Raw genomic sequence first — 16,768 nt, 5'->3', positions numbered from 1 at the left:
AGTGAATGAAGTTAAGATTTTTGCTAATTTTGTTAGTGTGTGTTGTGTACTTAATGTGTCAATATATACACACAATGGATTTTTCAGAAAATGGTTCCCAAATTTTGGCGGTGAAAAAACATATTCCCCCAGAAATCTTTTCCACTTAAAAGGCCCAGCATGCAGTAATATAAACAAGTCTACCATGCAAATTACTTTTTCCATCCAATATCAATTAGCAACTACCACTTAACATTACGCTCTTGGAACCACTATCTCGGGTTCAGAAAACTTTTAGAAGCATTTCTGTACCAAGACTAGGAGCCAGTCCTCAAGTAACTGAAATGGTAGTGTAATTGTAAAAAGCCCATTTCTAAACTGTCTAATGTAACTCCTGGGACATAATGATGAGCCAATGATGACCTACTTGAACTTGTAACTAAGTATTTGTAACTATGACCCAATTGTATTAACAACTGTACTGATCTACCTGTACTAGCAACTCTATTGAATGTCCATGTCAAACTGTCCATTGTAACTTCCTGGGTAACACACCCAACCTTTTGTAATGTAATTCGACCTTGAACGGAATAGATAAACTCGGAATAGAAAGCTTGATTAACATAACATCTATAATGGATCCCAGTGCTAAGTGGTAATCTATAACTGTACCCCAACTTTGAGCGTGAGGGTTAGCACTAACTGAAACCTGGCATAAATCCTCATGTGTAAGTTAGGCACAGATTCTCAAACTCGATAATAGTGTGCACATCTTTAGTGAATGCCCCTGATCCTCCCATGACCAGACACCTTTTCAGTTGCGTGCTAAGATTTGTGCAAGCATCTCTATAGAATAGCACTTGGCAAGGTGCACATGCAGATCTTAACTGGAGCCAATTGGTTGCAATAATTGGTTGTTAGTGTCCAATTATTGCTAGTTATCAGCTCATTACTCGAATTGCATGTGCAAATTGGGTCTTAAATAGAATCAGGGTGAATATGCAATAAATGCTGTTGTGAGATTTTGTCTACATATTTCACTTTCATATTCTTACAGATTTTATTCCAATTATGTCATCCTTTAGGCCATTTTGGAAAGATTTTAAAACTTCTCTTTCAAAGCAAGCTATAGTCCATACTTATTATTACATCCTTATTTATTCACTACTATTTTTATTTTGTCATTGTTGCAGTGGTCTAGTGATGTGATAGTGTTGAGCATTCTATGACGCTAAAAAGGAGCACAGTTTTTAATCTTGGACATGGAAGTGTTGTTCCCTCAGGCAGTCTGATGTATCGCCTGAGCAGTTGCTCTTCATAGAGATGAACTGTGACTGAGGTAATACTGGCCCCAGCTGCCAAGCTAAGGATGTTTGCAGAGAAGGCCCCTTCTCCACTCATAATACTGTCGGATCAGAGGATTTAATTTGCAAATGGTACTTCTGTTGTAAAGACATAGGGTTCTGTCCTGAAGCTGTTGTCCTCCTTTAGATGTGAACTTTAAAGATACGAGTGACATCCTTCTGCAAACTCCTCCCCTTCACCAGGGGAGAATAGTTCCCTCTTCAGTTTTTCCTTCTATAAGCGAACTGAGAATGTGTATTCAGATCTGCTCTGCATCATTTTATTATTTTGGGGTATTTTTGTCCACCAGATCTCCTTTTCTGCATGGCATTGGTGCCCAGAGGTCCCCTTCTTGGGGTTACTCTGCTGGGAAAAGAACATGGACCTACAAGGGTGAGCTGCTGCTCCAATCTCTTAGAGTATCTATGGAGCCAGCCTGCTTTGAAAGCTTGGGGCTTAGAGTCCATTCCCCTGGAGGCTTGCTCATCTACTGATTTGTCAGAGGCTTGAGCGTAGGCTGTGGGGCCCCTGTGTAATAACCCTTTGGGTAGGGTTGTCAGATTTTCCAATCTGAAAATCCAGACCCCCTAGACCCACCCCCAGTCCCTCCCTAGCCGCACCCCCTGCTGCCTGCTCTTGTCCTCCACTGCCTGCTCTTGTCCGCAAATCATGTCAGGCAGGGAGGAAGTCCACGCGTGCGCGATTGAGAACAAAGTGCCGGGTATTTGAAAAGCCGTCCGGGGAAATCCGGACGTCTGGTACCTTTGGGCTGGCTGCATATAACCTCCCTCCAACGTGCCATATGGATTTATGGGGGTTGGAGTCTTCAGTCAGAGTTCTCCTGACCAGCAGCCAGAAGATTTCCAGTAGAGGATTCATTTGCAGCAGTTTCTGAGGCAGAATTTGTTTCCCTGCAGACAGGCACCAGTGGTTCCCCCACCTCTAAAACCCCGTTTTCTGAGTGAGGTTTTTTTTTTTATTTCAGGAAAGCTCCCACAGATCATTTTTGACGCAATTTTACTGGCGATGACAATCTTGGATTTTAATCCATCTTTTTTTTTTTTTCCAAAAAAAAACCCCTTGTTTTGACCATGGATCACCTGTAATGGATTCGTCAGGCCAATCTACCCCTGTATCATGCTCTTTTTTGCATAGTTTTGTCAGCAGAAGAGTGGTCAGCCGTCATAGCCTTAGTTTCCTGTTGGTGCCTGAGCCAATCAGCGTTCAGGCACTGACAGAAAAGTAAGGCTATGACAGCTCAGACCAGTGGTGTCAAACTCAAATCACATAAGGGGCTGAAATCTAAAACGCAAGCTAAATTGCGGGCTGAATTTTTTATTAAAATACTTACCTCCTCCTTTACTAACGCATATCGTGGGTTTTAGCTCCTGCAGCGGCGGCAACTACTCCGACTCTCATAGGACTTCTATGAGCGTCAGATCATTTACTGCTGCTGCCGGTGCTAAAACCCACGCTACGCATTAGTAAAGGATGGGGTTAGTCTTAGTAGAAGTATAGGGATACAACCTCTCCAACCCCATGCCGGCTATGTATTACATACAAAATAAATAAAAAAGACTTTTCTTCTCTCTTTTAGGTCCTAGTTCACACTTGCTGTCTTAACACCAGCTCCGACACGATACACATTTCAAATCTGACATATTGTAATAGAAAATAAAATTATTTTCTCTACCTTTTGTTGTCTGGTCATTTTGCTTTTGATTCCATCTTCTAATTCTCTTTCCAGTGTCTGCTGTCCCTTTTTTTTTTTTTTTCTCGCTTCAGTCCTTGTCTCCAACATATTGATTTTTCCCTTTCAAATTTTCTCCTTTTTTCTTTTCTGCCTCTATTCACTCAAATCTCACCCTCTTTCTCATCCTTCTCCTTTTTAAATCTTCAGCTACCTCTTATTCCATCTTCTCTTATTCTGTAGCTCTCCCGTTTCCAATCTCACTCCTTTCCCAGCCTCCTTTCTATCTCTCCTCCGCTCTCCTCTTGGTCCAACATTTTGTTCCCTCTCTTTTCTGTTGTTCTTCTTCCCTCCCCCCTTAATGCTGAACAATGAGATGGAAGGAAAAAAGATGCTGCATGTCTCCCTACCACCCCCAAGCCTAACATTTCTCCCTCCCTTCCGTCTCCAAATCCAATTTCTCTCCCTTTCTCTTCCCAACCGCCCCCCCCATCCTATCTCGCCCCCCTATCTGCCTGCCTCCCTTCTCCCCCAGGTCCACCATTTCTCCCTTTCTCTTCCCAACGGTTCTTCTTTCAAGTATCTTTTTCCCCTCTTCCTCTACACCACCCCAGGTCCAACCTCTCTCCCTGCATCTCTGTCTCTTCACAGCCCATCATGTCTTTTCCTCCAGCACCGGTCTAATTGTCGCCGTCAAGCTGAAAAATCTGACGGCCTCGGCAATTCAGAAATGCACGTGGTGGCTCCCCTTCCTGCTTTCGTCTGCCGCAGTCCATCTCCTATGACACGCAACTTCCTGTTTCTGCCCAGGTGGACCACGGCAGACGGAAAGCAGGAAGGGGAGCCATGGATAACATTGCTAAATTGTTGCTGAGGCGGCAGATTTTTCAGTGTGACAGCGACATCAGACCGGCGCGGGAGGAAAGACATGCTGGGCTATGAGAAGGGGAAGTTCGGGAGCATTGCCGCAGGTCACATGAAAAGGCCAAGCGGGCTGGATTCAGCCCGCGGGCCTTGTGTTTGTCATATGTGGCTCAGACAGACTTTGTTGGTAAAGTTTTCATGGGAAACTGTGTGTTTTCCTGCTGTGCGTTACATGGATGCTTATTAGAATATTAATGAGCTCCTTGTAATGCATTAGCATAGGATTCTCAGTGGCTGCTACCAATGAACCTTTCGTGCATCAACAAGATAGTTTTCCTTGCTTGTAAGACTGGTTAAAACCAGATTTACTTGCAAGGAAACTTTTTTGTGCTTCGGGGCCTAAGTGACTAAGATCCAGATGTTCTAAAATTGCCGTTAAAATTCTGTGGGTCGCTGTGAAGCTGGTGAATTGTCCGATTTTATAAACAGCAATCGATGTTCAAACAACTTTGCATGTAAATAAGCCTTGCCGGGGTCCACCGTAATCCTATCCAATCAACAGGAGAAAACAACTGACACATGCACAGAATAGCTGCATTGCAGGGATGCATGAATGTCGATCATCGGCGTGCCTTTTTGTAGCGCACAATTGACACATATCATAAGAGGGGAGAGACGGAGAACTTAACAACAAACCATGCAAATGTGAAAACGCAAGATATATATGCTTTTTTTCTGCACTGCTTTGGCATGACATATGCAATCAGCAGATCCAGACCAGCAGATATGTTTTTAATGGACACCCATAAGATGCACTTTTTACCCACATGGATGAGATGCACTCTTTACATATGCATATATATGTAGTCATCGATTCCATAAAAAGTATTTTTATGAACTTCCACATGCAGTCAGCACCTAAACCTGCCAATATACACTTCTAACACACGTGTTTCAACGGTACTGGCACTTCTGACCTGTCGCTATTTTTGGATTGTTAAAGGCTGGCACTTCGTTTTGCACATCATCTGGGCATTGGTCAGACTGCCTATTTTAATATTGATGAGCTTGTTGTAACTCATTTACACACAATTTTCAGAGGCTGCTATAAACCACAGAAAAGACCGCGATTAGCCATTTTGGACATCGGTAGATGAAATAATTTGATGCTAAACTGACTTCGGACATTAAAGGCATGGTGAGTTTTGAGCATATAGGCTTAAATCAAGTGTTGCAAAGAACACCAGTGGTAAGAAGCAGGTTTTGGGTGTTAGACCAGTGTGATATGCTGTTTTAATTCTCAGGAAGGTTTACTCCAAGCAAAGCACAATTCAGAACAGTTCTTAGTATATCCTCTTTTAGAGCTCTCTTTTTCTACCCCAGATTCCTATTAGTTTTGAAGTAATGGAACTCTTAAAGCCTCTCTGCCTGCACTCTCCCCTCCCCTTGTTTTGTTTGAATTCAGTAGAGTTGTGCAGTGAAGGAAGGAAAGTTGCCACATCTTTTGCAGACTTTGCTGGTGCTTTCAGAAATCAATTTTGTTTCCTTCTCCCCCTTTCCACTCCAATCCCATTCTTCATTCTGTGCAACACTGCAACTCTTGAGACAGGAAACCAAGCAGCAGTTTGCTTTGATAAGGGGGAGTAGGAGGTGACCATAGCTGCCTTTTCCTCCCCTTCCTCCTGTGAAGTCTGATAAGCCATAAACAGAGAGCAGAGGAATACCTGCACCCTCTTTCTTCTTTAATATTGTGTACCCAAATGGTCCATGCAGTCTGCCCAACCTGATTCAATCTAAAAAAATATATATATATTTTTTCTTACTTATTTCTGGGCAAGAATCCAAAGCTCTGCCTGGTACTGTGCTTAGGTTCCAACTACTGAAGTCTCCGTCAAAGCTCACTCCAGCCCATCTACACCAACCCAGCCTTTGAGGCCCTCCCCAGCCCATCTTCAACCAAACGGCCATATACAGACACAGACCGTGCAAGTCTGCCCAGTACTGTCCTTAGTTCTTCATTATTTACTATTATTTTCTGATTCTAGATCCTCTGTGTTCATCCCATGCTTTTTTTTTTTTTTTTAACTCTGTCACCGTTTTCCTCTCCACCACCTCTCTCGGGAGCACATTCCATATGGGTTGAAAAAGAAAACAACCTCGGTCTTAAGGCAGAAAAATACTTTAGTGAGAAGTTCTTCCAAGTGCTGCAGGAATGGGAATGCACACTTGAAGGGCTAAGAAAGGAAAATAGCCCCATTCCTGGAGAAATGTGAATTTATCTGAACTCTTAGCCTATTGATTAGAACAGTAGATGAGAACTAGTAAGGCCAGGATTCAAATCCTGGTCCTGCTCCTTATGATCTTACCCTCCATTTCCTACAATACATATTTAGAAATGATGCAGCAATGTGTATGAGGAATGAACTGCTTTAGGGCACAGATAAAAAAAAGAACAAATTCTACACAGAAGCTAACCCTGCATAAAACATTGCATTGCACAGCATGTTAAAATCCATGGTAATAAGACTATTAACAGAAGACTTATCAAAAGACTGAGCACAAGGCTAGAGCTTTAACACTAAATCTGAGGAGGCATATAGGGGTTAGCATGTTCCTTTTTTCATTTTTAAACCATGCAGAGTGGGGGAGGTATGCTGGACAAGCAGCATCCTGCATTAAGCTAGAGCTGTGCATAGGTCTGAGCAGGAAAAAAAACCTATTGGCACACACATGAGCTGGAGTGCTATTCTGCGCATATACAGTATACGAACATTGCAAAAATTTTCTACACAGAATATCATGCCATCATGTGCAGATGGGTGATGATACATGGTTTTTCTGTTCATGCACACTTCACTAGTTGACCTTAATACAGAACTTTGGCCTAGATTCACTAAACTCACCAATTTGTTTCCCGACCAGTTTGCGATCGTTTCCCGACCCGATTCACTAACCTTATGCCTGATCAATCTCCCCCCCCCCCCGATCCATTTGCAAATGAGGGGAAATGGCATGCATAAGTAGGAAGCCATCGATTCACTAAGCAGAAGAAACACCGATTGGGTTTGCCAGTCCGAAATGAAGCAACTGCTGAGGACCAGTTGCTTACTGTCCTTGCTGACTCTCCTGCTCTCTGCCGCCCTGAAATCCCAGTATCGAGGTTACAAAACAGCCATCAAAATAAAAAATAAAACTGTACATATGCATACGAACTCCCTTTTTATATTTTCTGCAAAAAGCGCAGTGTGAGCCCGTGGTTCTAACCTGCAGGTTTAAAGCGTGTTCTGCTCCATAATCTGGCTGTACAAAGTGTGTTTTGTTCTTTAATTTGATCCATAATCTGGCTGTACAAATTGAAATGATTCCTTTTAAAATGTTCACTCTTAGAGCTCCCCCCCCCCTTTATTTTGACCTCGCTTGTGCAAAGAGAAAGCGCAGGTGACATCACATCTACAACCAACAAGGATAATCTGCACATGTGTCTCAATCGCTTTACAGCGATCCATGGGATCGCTGTAGGGCGTGCGTCCGATCAGATCATTTGCATGAAGAATCTGTAGTGAATCGGTCGCTCGGCAAAACTCGGCCAAGAATCGCCCAACAACAATCCAGATCGGTGAGTTTAGTGAATCTAGGCCTATGTGCATATGTGTCCAAGAAAAGGGACTAAGCCTTTGAAATTGAGTTATTCAGCTGGCTAAGTAATCAAGAAGATGCTAATTCAAATTCAACACTTGGAATACTGCGTCCAACATTGGTCTCCCTACCTAAAGAAGGATATAAAACTGCTGGAGAGGGTGCAGAGACGAGCAACAAAACTGGTGAAGGGTATGGAGAAACTGGAATACGAGGATAGACTTATAACATTAGGATTGTTCTCCCTTGAGAAAAGGAGAATGCGTGGGGATATGATCGAGACCTTCAAAATACTGAAAGGAATCGACAAAATAGAGCAGAGAAGATTATTTACATTGTCCAATTTGACACGGACTAGAGGACATGTAATGAAGCTAAGGGGGGACAGGTTCAGGACTAATGTCAGGAAGTTCTGCTTCACTCAGAGAGTGGTTGACACCTGGAATGCCCTCCCAGGGGAGATTATTGCGGAATCTACCGTCCTAGGCTTCAAGAGCAAACTAGATGCATATCTCCTTAAGAGAGGCATATAAAGATATGGTGGACTATAAATTATGCCAGGTGTACACCTGGCAGAGCCTCCGCGTGTGCGGATCGTCGGACTTGATGGACCGAAGGTCTGATCCGGAGATGGCAGTTCTTATGTTCTTATGTTATGTTCTTAACAAACCACATCTTTTATCATTTCATTTGCCAGAGATATACCGTTTCAATTAACAAGTTGTATCTGATAAATAGAACCCAACTGACATTGTTGCTTTGTTTCTCAAGTAAGCGCGTACTAAGACTTGGTACCTTGTTTTAGATTGTGACACATATTTGTCTAGTGTTCTCTCCTGGAGTAGTGCATATGTTTTGCACAGGTCCTATTTGCGCAAGATTTATTTATTTTTTTTTTTACTGCTTTGGCAAGCAATATATTTGGTATTAGGCTTGCATCAGTAAGCAATCGGCTCATGGCTCTGACACAAACTTGGTTGCATTGTCAATCCCTCATACTTCCCTTTGCACTTCTTCAGTGTCAGCATTAGGAAGTACAGTGCCACGATGCTGTCTGATGCTGTCTCTGTCAGGTCCCATCCCAAATGTAACAGTAGCTATAGTTAAACGTTGGAGGGGGTAGGACCAGTGCTCCCTCTAAGCGGGCGGGTGTTGTGAGCAAACTTTTTTCGCTGTGAGCTAAAAATATCGGGCGCCAGCAAGTTATGAGCCAACTCGCCCGATTCTCCTCTCGCCGCCCTGCCATCTGCCGTACGCCGTGCGCTGTGACGAGAAACTTGTGCGCTGCGATGTAATATTTTGTGCGCCAGCGCACGCCAGCGCAGCTTAGCGGGAACACTGGGTAGGACCCAGTAGAGAGAGAGACAACATGGTTGAGAAGAGCTGCCACAGCACTGTGCTTTCTAAAACTGTATTGGAGGGAAGGAGCCGGATGCAACAGAGAGATTTGAGGGACTGGGGAGGGAGGAGTAGAAGAAGGAAAGAGAATTAGATACAAGGCCAGAAAAGGGGGGGGGGGAAGAGAGGTGAAAATACTGAGCTAGACTGGAAGGTAGAGATGGCTGATTGAAAGAGTGAAGCGGAGAGGTGAAAATCTATAATTTGAATAATGGAACATTTGCTGTACAATGGCTCCACCTGATCCTACCCAGCCCCACCCAAGTGTCCCCAATTAACCAAAATTCTGGTAACCGTAAACTAGTAGATGATAGGCAAGGAGCAGTTGTCTTCTCGCTGGTTCTTTACCGCTTTGGGTAGATGAAACACAGCAGTTTGCATACTTAAATACAGGGCTGTCACAAGGGTTAGGCAAGTAAGGCAATTGCTCTAGGTGCCTAGCCTTTGGGGGAGGGGTTTTCTAAGATGCCCTTTTGGTTAATTTGATTCTGCATGCATGCCAGCCTGAAAGGGAAGGGGCAACAAAAGTAACCTTTTCTTTTATGCTGTTTTGTGTGATTACCCAGCTTTTGTTGAAACCAGCTCTTTCCCTACCCCCTCTACCCCCCCCCCCCCAAAGCCTGTCTTTATAATTGTTCACTGTATCTGTGTGAAGTTTTTTGAATTCTGTTAGTGCTGGTCTCCATTGGTAGGCTATTCCATGCCTTTCATTATCTTTTGATTTTTACAAGACTTGTACATAATCCAGTACTCGGGTCCCCTTCCTGTGTTATGTCCAGATGGTTGCCAAAACTAATGAAGCTGCTGTCTTAAACATCTGGCCATACCATGCTTGATTATAATACGGTAACAATAGCTGCTCTGTACAGGTTAATCCAGCCTTCTTGGAAGCTAAGTACATTTGGGATGTTTGTAGGTCCTGTCATTCAAATAAGATTCCAGTGCACATTTACAGTTGTATAATTGGACAAATATGCACGCAGCCATTTCTGAGGTGGAAAGTCTGGCCACATTTTGATGCCCGATATCCTGAATATTATAGAAAGGGGGTAAAAGGGACAGTAGAATTGTTGGCAGACTGTTAGGCAAACCAAGCAGGACCGGTGTATAACGCGCTGGGGCTAAAGCAGAAATTTTGGAGAGTGCCCCAAAGCCCATCCAACAGGCTGCATTTCCTTCAGTTTCATGCAGTATGGGGGCTCAGGGCAATTGTCCTGTTTACACTCTTTTGATGCCAGGCCTGAAACTGAGATTCAGGGTAATAAAGTACTTGATGTACTATATTACTGAAACAAGATTGCTTTGGAAACAGTCAAATATAATTCAAGTTTTGGTGCTTCCGTAGACTTTTAGGTAGTTAGACCTTTTGAAAAATAATTGAACATAAATACATCAAGCCTTTATATGGTAGATTGATATAATATGCATGTCTTTAGGGACTGAATGGGTTGGATTGTACAGCCTGAAACTATATCTGCTGTAAGCATTTTTAGCACCGATGATTTACATAACTGATGCAGTCTGGTAAATTGGGTTTAATTAAGTGTGCTCTGTTCTGTCAGGAGCTCAAAAGAAATTAATAGGAAGTGATTTAAGGGAAAGGGGTGACTATAGTTAACATTGCTTCTTGTCGTATGCATTAAAAAAATAAATAAAAAGTAACCCTTTTTTTTCCAGTCTGGAGTGTTCCTATAGGATTAGTCGCTGTTTTAGCAGTCTGGGGGCACACCTTCAGTGAGGTAAACTCTCTTTATATTCAAGACCTTGGCTATTACTACTAATCACTTATATAATGCTGAAAGGCGTACGCAGTGCTGTTTATATAGACAGTCCCTACTCAGAAGAGCTTACAACCTAACTTGGATAAACAGTCATGACGTATAAGGTTGGGGATGCAGAACCCAAGGTGAGAGGAGTAAGGAGTCGAAAGCACTCGAAGAGGTGGGCCTTAAACTGGTCCTTGAACACTGCCAGAGACGGAGCCCGCTGTAGGGATTCGGTCAACTTGTTCCAAGCATGTGGCGCTGCAAGGCAGAATGGAAGGAGTCTGGAGTTTGGCAGTTGAAGAGAAGGACACAGATAGGAGAGACTTACCAGCTGAACAGAGCTCACGGTGGATGGGTGGGGATAGTGATGGGGGATAGTGAGGGGCAGCTGAGCGAGTATATTTGTAGTTCAGCAAGAGGAGTTTGAATTGTATTTGGAAATGGATGGGAAGCTAATGAAGTGACTTTAGGAGAGGAGTAACATGAGTATAATGGTTCTCCCGGAATATGAGTCCATCAGCCAAATTCTGGAAGACTTGGAGGGGAGCAAGATAGCTAAGCTGAAGGCCTGAGAGTAATGAGTTGCAGTAGTCTAAGCACGAGGTGATGAGGGCGTGGATAAGTGTCTTGGTAGTATGTTCTCCTTCCCTTCCTGCCCAGCTCTGCATTCATTCCCCAATGCCCTGGTGGTCTAGTGGTGAGCCAGGACAGGAGCGATCCCTTCCACGTCCGTTCCAGCTGATTTTGAACCATCCAGCCTCCTGGACCCCTCTGCACATTACTTTTAAAGCCCTGGTCCAGCAGTGAAGTGGAGCAGGGACAATTTTCTTATGCTTATGTCCCGTGCAGAGCCGCAATAAAAAATGGCTGTGGAGTCTGAGTCATGGATTCAGAAGCAATTTTTGGGTTACTGGAGTCGGTGAAAATGTGCTGACTCCGACTGCTAAAACAGTTAAATTGTATGTCATGCAAATATTATAATGCTTAGATTTCTGATTTGCAAAGATAATTTAATACCCTGAAAAAAATGTTATGTTTTACTTTTAGAATATATTTTGATATCAAAATTCTTTGATTAGAAAATGTAGCATATTTTATGATATTTATATTAGTGAAAGTGGCATCTAGAGAATGACATATGGCATTTCCTATATACTGTATATAAATAAAGGAGTCCGAGTCTAAGTGGAGATGCCATAAATAAAGGAGTCAAAGGTTTTATGTACCGACTCCACAGCCCCAGGCTGTGCGTTCTGTGGGAACTCATGGGCAGCCATATTTGATTGTACTGACTCTGTGGGAACTCATGGGCAGCCATATTTGATTGTACTGACTCTGTGGGAACTCATGGAAGCCATATTTTATTGCAGCCCTTCAATCATGTATAATGTTCCAAATTCTATATGCATCTATACAGAGGAAAGCCCTGAAAGAACTTTTGAGTGGCTTCAAGCCAAGTATCAATTTGTTTCCTGGCTGAAAGCACCCTTTCTTCGATCATATCTGTCTACCTCAAATTAACACTTTAAATTTTTTCCAAACATTATATGATTAATTCTGAGATTCTTTAGTATGTCAGTGACAGCCTGATTCAAGAAAAAAAATTTTGATTCAATTTTCAATTGGGTGGGTTTTTTTTTTTTAAACAACCTGGTGGGTTTATTTTATAGCCTCTTCACTCCCTTTGCCTTCTCCTAACCACACTGGCACTGTGGTGTAAACAAAATAAACAAAAAATACTTTTCCTCTATCTATTAAATCCTAGCTCACGTTTGCGGTCCAACACCAGCTCTGGAAGGATACACATTTCAAATCTGACACATTGTAATCACAAAACAGAAAATAAAATTATTTTTCCTACCTTTTGTTGTCTGGTCATTTTTCAAATGGTTGTCTTCTGATCAGGCTCTCCTTCTTTCTTCTTTCTCCATGCTAACCATCCATCTTCCATCTCTGTCCTCCCCTTCTGTTTCCCTTTCCTCCCCCAAAGGTCTGGCATCTTTCCTTTTTTTTCATTTCCATCCCCCCGCAGCTGCAGCGATGGACCCCCACCATCCACAGATCCACCGTCTCTCCTTTTCTCAACTACCCTTTCATTCAGCATCTCTCTTCTGTGTCCTTGTCCCTATTCTCCTCTCCAGTACTGTTCCCGTTCCTATGCTCCCTCCATGCCCAGCATCTTATCTCTCCCCATATCCAGCTTCTTTCTCTCTTCCTTACCTCTTGTATCCCCTTCCCCAGGTACAGGCTTTCTCCTACTATCGCTCCTGCCATCCTGCACCCTGCCCACCTACTTTGGAGCAGTATCTATCCCTCTTGTACCATTCCCCTTGTGGTTTTGCATTTCTCTCTCCCCATTAGTCCAGCACCTCTCCTCTGCTTTCCTCCCCCTCTTTTTGGTTTGGTCTCTCTCTTTCCTTCACTTCACCCCAGGTCTGGCATCTCCCCTCCCCTCTCTTACGCCTTCCTCCTCCTCCCTCTGCACAGGCCTGCATCCCTGCCCTGAAGGCCTGCTCCCCACCATAAAGACCTGTTCCCCCCACGAAGGCACTTTCTTTCTTCCTCCCCGCGTGAAGGCCTGCTCCCTCCACGAAGGCATACTCCCCCCAGCCGTGAAGGCACATTTTCTCCTCCTCCCCGCCGCGAAGGCCTGCTCCCCCCCTGCCGTGAACGAATGCCTGCTCCCCCCGCAGCCTGCACCTTCCCCGCTCTTACCTCCTTAACGCTAATAGGGCAGTCTGCAGGCTCGCAGATAAGATAAGAATTGCCGTTGCTGGGTCAGACCAGTGGTCCATCATGCCCAGCAGTCTGCTCATGCGGCAGCCCTCCGGTCAAAGACCAGCGCCCTAACTGACCATTTAACCCTACTCTCTGTTTGCTACGTATCTTTTAAACAGATCTTAATCCATAATAGAACATTACCTCCTATCCCATAACTTTTTTTAAATTTCCTTAGAAGTCTTAGAAACATAGAAACATGATGGCAGATAATGGCCAAATGGCCCATCCAGTCTGCCCATCCGCAGTAACCATTATCTCTTTCTCTCTTCGAGAGATCCCACGTGCCTATCCCAGGCCCTTTTGAATTCAGACACAGTCTCTGTCTCCACCACCTCTTCCAGGAGACTGTGGAGACAGTAAGGTAAACAAGGCCCAAGGCAGCTAGTTAACCCCATCCTAAGGCCCAGGCTCCCGTAAAAAGGCAGTGGCACGGCTATAGAGCCCAGTACTGACCGGTGGTGACTCTCTGCAGTCTCAGCACGTCTTCGGAGCTGACTGCTCCCCGCCTGCGCTGCAGCTCCTCCTCCTCGGTCTGTGGTGGTGGCGGGTTCCCGGAGGAGCTCCTGTCCTTCACCTGCATGTCTGCGGCGCTCTCCAGTGCCGGCTCCTGCGGCCTCCTGCTCCCGGCCAGAGAGTCGGCGGTACTGGGAGATGAGCAGCTCATCTTCCGGGCCTGAACCTGCCTCCCAGGTCTTCTTTCAGCGGGGGTAGCTTTCCAGGGTTCGGGCCCAGCAGAGAGGATGCTCTCCCATTATAACGCTCCGCCCTGTGTTATAGCGATCCCTGCAGCTGCCCGTGGTCCTCAGCAGCACATTCTCTCTGCCGCGATCCTACCCCTGATGTCAGAGCAGGGCAGGATCGTGGCAGAAAGAACGTGCCGCTGAAGACCACAGGCAACTGCAGGGATCGCTATAACACAAGCGAGCCTGCAAGCTGCCCTATTAGCATAAAGGAGGTAAGAGCAGAAAAGCTGGGGGAGGCAAGAGCGGGCAAACTGGGGGAGGCCTTTCTGACCGACCCTCCCCCCTCAAGCATGAGCAGCAGCGGACGGCCAGCAAGAGGCAGCACTGCAGCTCCTGCTTTAGGAAGGCACGGAGGAAGGGTCGGCCATTGAATCGGGAGGCTGATTGTTTTTTAAAAAAATTTAATCGATTTATTGATCAGTGTTCTATCAAGAACTTATTGTACAAATGAGTTTTTAGGTTATGTCTGAAGTGTATGTACGAAGAGGAGGGCAATGTGATGGGGAGCAGCTCTCGGCTCAGGTGGGCTGCTTGGAAGGATAACAGTTTTGGCATAAATGTTTTTTGCGACCTTCCTTGCAGGGAGGGGAAGTTATTGCGCAGAGAGCAGTTGGGGGTGGCAAATTCAAACACCTCCATCATGTAACTCGGTAGTAGGTTATGGAGGGCCTTATACATGAAGCAGGCAAATTTTGAAGAGGGCGGGCCTCCATTGGGAGCCAGTGAAGTTGTTTTTTATAATATGGTGTGATGTGGTCTAGCTATGGATTTAAAGCAGTTGGAAAAACCATATTTTCCATAAATTTAATTGGCAATTTAAAAATAAAGCTTTAGAAGCTTGCCTTTTGTATTTTAATATCATCTCCTTTGTCTGCCTCCTCCCCCCCCCCAATGTAATTTGCCTGCTTCCTGGGTGGGGGAGGAGAAGGAAATGTGTTTCTGTGGTACAACTAAATACAGCTGTAACCAGTTTACATCATATATACAGGTGCTTTTTCTGTCCTTAGTGGGCTTGCAATCTGCTTTTTATACCTGGAACAATGGAGGGTTAAGTGATTGCCCAGAGCCACAAGGAGCAGCAGTGAGAATGTTACCTGGTTCTCAGTTCACTGCACTAACCATTGGGCTACTCCATAGTGCTAGGTAAGGAATTCATGTAGTGGGGGAAGGGAACAAATTTAGCATCTGCACCATTTGGGGGGAGGTGCTACCCCTATCCCAAACTACACCTATGCTTTTCCCATATTGCATTGCAAGTAAATTATGGTACTATTGTGTTGGTCTTCACCAAAACAGCTTTTTAGGTAGGTTAAAAGGATTTTTTTTTCTTTTTCCATTTTATGCTGCAGTAATTGATTGCCTTCTACTTTAGGTTTGATTTGTTATAGCTGAGATCTGGCCATGAATTTTGAGCACTATTAATTTTTACAAAATAAAACATTTTATCAGTGCAACTGATTCTTGAGCATTGTATGTTACCTTTTTATAGTGGCACCTGAAATGCATAACTTGCTCTTTAAAAAAAATAATCTAAGGAATAAATACTTTAGACCAGAAAAAGAAAATTGAAGAATCATACTCTGAAGGTCATGTTAAGCTGACTCAGAAGCATTAGGCAAAATCAGGCAGCCTAGGGCAACAGTTGCTGGTGCAGCAAATAGCAGGCCACAACCAAAACTCGACTTCTTAAAGAGCCATCGTCAGTATGTATTGTACATCTGAAAACCTTAGTAACCAAGCAGAGGCAATGGTAGGTTGGATTTACAGGATATCTGTGTGCAGGACATTTCCTCCCCCCAACTATATAAGGGTGTGAGCATTTTGCTGTTGTGTGATATCCCCAATGGGGTTATCATTTTATATGACAGAAAAAATAAAACTAAAATCACATAATGTGGGTGAAATTTCTCAGTAAAAAATATTTACTATTGATAGCATAAATTCCATGAAGGTTTTGAATCACAAAAACACAGTATTCCACAGGCTCAGAATCTGACCTTTGATAAAGCACAGCTCTTAGGGTTTGTTTATGCCGTACTTGTTGAAAATGCCTATGGCTCTTGTCTTAAAGCTAACCTTTGCACCTGTCTTTATTTGCATACAGAATCAATTGGTTCACTTGGCTTCACCCAAAGTACAGGGAGTGGAGAGAATCTTATCAATAGCTACTGTATATCCTGTTTGGACAAGCTGGGCTGCCTGGGCAAAGATCCACAGGGTGGAGTGTATGGGAGGAGCAGGAAAGCAGGGCTGGATGCCGGCCCTGTTAGCCCAGAGAGAGGGTGAGGTGTGTGCTCTGTGAAGCACTGTTAGCCACTGAGCTTCCTGCCTGCTATAAAAGCATGCTTTGTCTCATCCCTTGTCAAAATAGAACCCTGAATCTAAAATGTGGTGCACCCCTACACAGTAACAGAGTACATAATGGCAGAAAAGACCAATAGGTCCATCACATCTGCCCTGTCATTGCTGTGCACATTGCCAAGAGTATAGCTCAAAGAGGATGATTGTCTCTAAAACATCCCAGTTAACTGAGATGGCAAAATCCCCCCCCCCCCCTTTTTTTTTTT

At 44.1% G+C, this 16,768-nt stretch overlaps 1 protein-coding gene across 4 annotated transcripts in view; it reads left to right on the top strand.

Moving 5' to 3' along the window:
• Nucleotides 1-16,768, top strand: part of KLF3 (Kruppel like factor 3) — a 59,403-nt gene that overhangs the window by 10,856 nt on the left and 31,779 nt on the right. The gene's annotated exons all lie outside the window — the stretch shown is intronic.

Source organism: Geotrypetes seraphini, chromosome 1, assembly GCF_902459505.1.
Source record: "Geotrypetes seraphini chromosome 1, aGeoSer1.1, whole genome shotgun sequence".
Taxonomy (NCBI): domain Eukaryota; kingdom Metazoa; phylum Chordata; class Amphibia; order Gymnophiona; family Dermophiidae; genus Geotrypetes; species Geotrypetes seraphini.
Note: the sequence above shows the minus strand (reverse complement) of the source record. Positions and strands in the feature narration are given on the sequence as shown.